Consider the following 6591-nt stretch of genomic DNA (forward strand, 5'->3'; position numbering starts at 1 on the left):
TATTTTGGGTCTGAAACTGCAAGGGGGGTTGTTCTGAGCACCGTAATGATGTATTAGCTAATTTTAAAGCATTTAGATTAAAGATGCCTGAGGTCAGAGTGCTTTGCATTCGAAAATGAAAATGTAAAAGAATTTTGCCGGATATTTGACTCGCTGATTATTTGTACAGATACTATATAAAGATAAATTCCTCTTCTAGTGCCTTATGAGATGTTATTCCTGTAAACACACTCAGTATTTACAGAGTCTAGAATTTTAAGTTTAGTAAAGTTTTAATCCATCACTGGAATTACGTGTTAAAAACGAGTAGAACAGAGCTCCCTGGGTTTCAGGGGGAGCATGTGTGTGTGTGCTTGCCCGTGTGCGCTGCTGTTTTACCTGGTGTGCTCCTGTCTGGTCTCTGAACTGTGAATTGGATGTTGTTTTGAGGGCCCTACATTATTTACCTTGCCTCCCGCAGCGCGCACGTCTTTCTCCTGTGTCGTGTGCCTCCGTGTAGGCTGAGTCTCCTGTTGATTCGGGCACGTTCAGCGTGGCGTGAGGAGTTTTGGAGGACCAGGCTGAAAATCTGTTGTCGTTCTGGCACAGAATGCCAGGCTGGCTGTCCTGAAGAGACCCCAGGGAGTCGGGCTGGGCTGTCCCCTCCAGCCACCGCCGGGGTCGCTCCGGCTGGGCTCGGGCACCCCGGTGCAGCACGGCATTCGGCCTGAGCCAGTGCCCCTGCCCTTTGTGTGTCCTTGCCAAATTCAGCTGTGATCAGTTCAGCGGGGTGGGCGGGATAGTCTTCAAAATGTATCCAAAATGCTATTTATTGCCTTTGTTTCTTTATAAATGTGTGTTTTCGGCTTTTGAAACGTCTGTGACAGGTTGTTCCACATCCTTATTTCCCTGCTATTTAATGACTGCTCAAACTGCTGATTGCTATAAATGGCATTCTCTTGTATAACTTGACTCTAATAACCATTTTAAGCCTGGTACTGAACACCTACACTTTTAAAGTGTTACGACTGAAATTGGCTAATTTGTCTGTTTATAACCTGCACTTTTCTTTAGGTACGGTGGTATCGGCACTGCGCTGCTAGAACCACACGCGTGGTCATAAGCAAAAGATGCATTATACTTGGGAAAGCAGAAACCTGGTACCTGAGAATCCAGAGGGGGTCACTGTAGTGCGGAAGCGTGTGTCCAGGATAAAAACCGACTGTCCTCTCAAGTCTAAATCTCCAGAAGTTTATTTCTGGCAAACTAGGAAGGCAACCAAAACCGCAAGGATGCATCCCAAAAGTCAGGAGCAGATACTGGTGGTCTTCTGTGGAGATAGTCGGATCTTCCACGATAGCTTCATTGGTAGCCCTTCAGAGGAGGCCAAGAATCTCCTTTCCAGAGGAGGCGTGCGCCGTGTGTTCCCATGGAGCTATACTGGCCAGCACTGGGGCATGCTGGTGTGTCACCACTCTTCCCACGGGTAAAGAGCAGCTTCTGGAGGCAGGGGCTGTAGCAAGGGTGAGGTGGTACATCGGCAGCAGTACAGGCGTTTGCTGGGCTAATGGGAGAAATCCCTCTTTGTTGCATCCATAGGAACTGGAATAAGCAGCCGGTGAGCACCACGGCACTGCAGGTACAGTCAGTGGGAGGTAGTTTGTCAGCGGGAAGGGGGTATCTCTTCCCATGGCAGCGTGTTCCCACCCGGAAAGAACCCTGTCAGCAGCTGGCGTTGTTCTTTCGGGCCCCACTTCTTCCCATTTGGAAATGCTATCATTTTCTTCTAAGTATTTCTGTTTTAATGGAAGCGGTGAAGAAACTGTGTTCTTGCCAACACAAGGCTTCGGAAAACATGATTTGATTACAGCAGAGAGTTTTATTTTCCTTTTGCTCCAAGCTATGGGAAACTGATAAGAAAATTCAAACTGTTTTCTTGAACTCTTCCTAGTTACCCATGTAATTATCTCAGTACCCTTGGAAATAATCCGTTCTTCTATGAAATCTCTGTCCTTACAGGGTGAATTTATTAAGCAGTACCGTGTCTCTTTGCTGGGGGCTGTTTATTTTGGAGCGGTTGGGCCAGGAGGAAAGGGAAGGAGAAATCCTTCAAACCTTCCCTTCCCGGCAGGTCCTCAAAATTCCAGATTCATCATGGAAAGAAAAAGGGGGAAAAGGAGGGGAGGGAGCAGAAATCTTGCCGGCAGCTGGAAAGAAACCCCGAGTAGCGAGGCACTGGTCTTGCTGGGGTTTGGTAGCTTGTTTTGCTCTTCCCCAAGGCCACTTCCACAGAAGTGTCTAAGGGACGGGTGGAAGGGGCTGCGGGGCGCTCGGAGAAGGGTGCTGGTGTATTGTAACGAGGACAGCAGCTGGGGTGAGAGGTCTTTTCCCTGTGCTCCCAACCCTCTGCCACTTGGGCAGCCGAAGTCTCAGATTTTGTCCTCAGGGTGTTGGATGTGATCTGGTTTCTACTGTCCCTATCTTTGTCTTGTCTTTTTGGCAGCGCACAAAAGTAAAAATGAGAAGAGTTGTTCCTGCTGCCTTCACTGGTGCCAGTTCCAGCTGTCCAGGACTGCACATCTGCATTCATCCCGGAGGGATGTCGCTGAAGGTTCTTGACGTCTTCTGCAGCCTCTGTGTCTCTTAGAGCAACCTCTTCACTCTCGGAGCTTTGTCAGGGCTGGTAACTGCGGCTGAAGACGAGGTAGATAGTGCTAGGAGTTGCAGATGGCTTTTAGAGGTGTCGTCATTCCGTTCTTTTCACCATCTTGTCGCTGGTTTTTGCCCCGTTAGAAAGCTTGCAGAGGTCTGATCAGAGGGTGATCTTGTGGTGGATAGGGAGGTGACAAACAAGGACAGCCTGCTTCCCAGACTAATGTAATCCAGGATTTTTGGCTACTCAGCTGCTCTTGTAGCCGATTGACCTTTCTTCTCTCTGGAGCTTTCTAGAGAGGTTGCTTTAAAATGTCCCAAAAGCCCATTTTTTTTGTGACTTCCGTAGTGTTGCTGGGATCTCTGGAGCACTTGATCTCAAATATCTTTATTCACACTGGGGAGGTTCTTGGAAGGATCTACACCCTTCAGGTGGTGGTGGTGATGTTTCTTCATTGCTTGAGGTGAGGTGGACCTCAGGAGATGGCTCAGCTGGGCTTTCGCACTACAACCTGCTCTTCAGCCTTTACCTCTGAACAGATTTGCACCTCTAGCAGAGGACTCTGCTAGATTTGAGAGACAGGGCTCTGGTGCCTTGTAGCAAAGAAATACTAAACCATTCCCTTCTGCCTTGTCCTGTTTCTCGGCCTACTGACAGCTCACAGCAACGGTGGCCCCGAGGAGAAGGCTTTGCGTGCAGCGAGACGGATCGAGTGACTCCCATGCAGCTCTGGCCCATGCAGAAATGCTGTCCCGCTCTCTGAAAAGGTCAGCACAGAACACTCAGATGTGCAACACTGAAAGGCCTTTGACAACCTTCCTGTTGTGGGAAGGATTTTGGCTTCAATCTTCCTTCCTTGGCATCTTCATAGACCAAAAAGAGGACAGAGAGAATCGCCTGGTTCATCCAGGACTCAAATTTGCAGCGTGTGGACAACGTCCCACTCCTCCCTTGAGCTACAGGGCGCCGAGTCAAGTCTCCTCCCTTTGATTCTCCTGGAAGGGGAGCAGGACCTTGGGCAATAACAGTGCTGTCTTTTTCAGACTTCCTTAAAAGCTGAATGCCAAGTACTTCAAGAGCCTTAATTTATGGTTAAACCTGGGAGCTCTGGCATCAGGTAGAACCGGAGGTAAGACTTTTTTGGCTTGCAATGTGTCATGGGAGAGAGATGCCAAAAAGCCTTAGCACTTGTTTCTGCATGGGGAAGAGCGACCATTTCAACTTCTGAGTAACTCCACAGCAACCCGGGCACTCACCGGCGCGGCCCAGCGTGGGTGAATGAGGTGGGAAAATCAAAGGACCCCTGGCAGACCCAGTTTGGCTCCTGCTCCTCGTCCTGGCACGCTGGGACACCGGTGTTTGTGTTGAGTGAAACCCAGCTTTGTGCCTGGGTTTCTCAGCCGTAAAGTCAAGGTACTCCAAGATTTAGTTATCTTACCATCATCTTCCTTCCAGTCAATAAAACAGTCTTGAAACCTTTGAAGGTAGTTGGTTTCCATGCACTTTGGTTGACTTCTGAGAGGATAGTTTTTCAAAGGAAGCTCCTAGCATGCCACATCACTTCTCTGCTTGTTTTCTTATTTTTCTTACAGTTATGTAAATCCCAGGAGGCCAGACAGTAATGGAGGGAGATTAAAAAGTTACCGTAAGGCAAATCAGGGTGTGAACTTGCAGAGCATCAGCTAATTTGCAGTAACTGCCCATGTGTGTGCTTCTACCCTGCAGATCCCTTCAGCAATACCACTTACCTCTCATTTCCTTCGGGCTCAGAGGATACACACGAGCAGTTACTCCGGTCTCGTGGATGTGTAGCAAGTTACAGCCTATCTCACCCCAAGGTGATTTATTCATCTGTCTGTATCCTCAGTAATCAAGCCACCATCTTATGGAAAGATTGCCTCTCATTTATTTATGTCTGGCCTTATAACTTCAAACTAAGTTGCTAGTATGTCTTAATTTTCTCCATCTGTGAAAACAGATGCTGTTTATTTTGGATGATTTGCCAAGGGAGTCCAATTGCTGGGGCTTGTTACAGGAGTCAAAGTTGCTGTTGCTCCGTGACAGCGCTGGGCTCGCTGTCTCGCAGGCGCTCCCGATGAGCCCCTACATCTGCTGGGCTCGGAGCTACCCGCGAACATGCCCGTTGGAGCCTGGGGCTCCGGGACTTCTCTCCTGGATGCTCACTCCAAGGATCTTAACTTGCAGCTTCGGAGGAGTGCAAGACTGAGAGCGCTATCCGCAGTGGAGGAAGTGTGAGATTCGTCTACATCTTTCATTCTCGATTCAGCACCGTTTGGTCTCCTCTCTCCATGACACACCTTCGTGTCCCACTGCATGGCCTGTCCGCACAGACACTTCCCATTTTACCCAAAACGCGCGTCTCTTGGCAGTGTCACCCGTGGCTGTGCTGCACAGGCAGTGCGTTGGGGGTACGCTTCGACTTCCCAGGGCAGGCATCTTCTTTACAGCACCCTCTCTGAGCAGAGGCTCTTTCTACTCACTCATTCCATTTTGGGCAGGATATGATGCTTTTCAAGAGCCTTACCAACATTATTCTTCCTGCTGGATGACCACTCTTTTGCTAAGTGGTGGGTTCCTTGCAGAGGGCCTCATCCCCCTCCCCGCTGCTGCTGGGCATTTCATCAGGCTGGATGTTCAGCGATACAGAAAAGGTTTGAGGATTTAGCCCAATATAAAGGGCTTGTGGGAAGAGGCTTGTGGCTGATCATCCTGGAAGGTGCTTCTCTTCCAGCCCAGGATTCCCTCGGAGGGTCTGGCTGGGGTAGTAAGGTACTGGCTCAAGTCCAATGGTTGGAAACCAAAGTTCAGCGGTTGCTCTGGGGCCGTGCTCGTCGGCCCGTGTTTACTGCAGGTGGTTTCTGCCCGACCCCTGGCAGCCTGTCCTCGGCAGCTTTTTCTAATGAGTGACGTGGTATTGGCCTGCCAGGCCAGATGGAAGCTGGGAATTAGAATCAGTGTTGCAGAGGTTGTGAATTAAGAAAACCCTGATCCAGGACCGTTCATCCAGCCAACTGCTCCCTAGGAACTTCACAAGTGCCCCATGCAAAACTCTTTTGCCCAGCTCCCATCTGCTCTGCCACCTTCCCAAGGACTCACAGGAGAGCAGAAGATACTTTTCAGTAATATTCCACTCTCAGCTGCTTGTTTTCTCCGTATCAGACGAGGAAAACCAGACCTCCCTATGCCAAGCAGCACTGCAGCGTGGCACCAACTTCTGCCCGCGTTCACTTGCCCGGTTGCTGCCCTTCATCACGTTCCTCTGTAAGGTGAGGGCAGCGTCGGGCCTGCTTTTTCTGTTGCCTCAAAAATCAGGAACGAGGGAGTTTGAGATTAAAGATACATGGTTTAAAATCCCAGTTTCCCCAGGGCTTCACCTTCCTTGTCCCATTATCTTCTGCGGGGCCGCTCCGCCTTGCGCAGCTTTTGAGGTGTTTGCAGATCTGAAGGGTCAGCGCGGGGCCTTGCCAGCACAGCAGCTGAGAGAAGACAAAGGCAGGTTTTTCTTTTGCTCGATCTCGATGCCGGAGCTGACCTGCCGTCCCCCCGCTGCGGGAGGGGAAGGGCGGCCGGCAGAGAAGTGCTGAGCTCGTGGGTGGCCACTGCCCCTGCGAAAAGAGGAAGTTATGATTAAAAAAAAAACCACCCAGAACGCACCAAAAAACGACTGTGGGAAGAGATACTGAAGGGGAGATGAGAGAGAAGCTCCGTGCATTTTGGTTGCTTTCAGTGTTAGGCATGGTTCCAGTCTTCTCTCTTTCACGGACGACCGGCCAAAGCCGATGCAGTGAAACCCAAGGGAAGGAAGGACACAGCTTTCTTTAAAATTGGGACACCAGTTTCTTTGGAGACCCTTTTTATTTCTGAGCAAACTAAAAAACCTCTGCCCATGAGTTTTCCTCAGCAAAAAAGATGATTTAAGAGAGAACCTCGAGAGCTGG

Source organism: Eurypyga helias, unplaced genomic scaffold, assembly GCF_000690775.1.
Source record: "Eurypyga helias isolate BGI_N326 unplaced genomic scaffold, ASM69077v1 scaffold20045, whole genome shotgun sequence".
NCBI classification, from domain to species: domain Eukaryota; kingdom Metazoa; phylum Chordata; class Aves; order Eurypygiformes; family Eurypygidae; genus Eurypyga; species Eurypyga helias.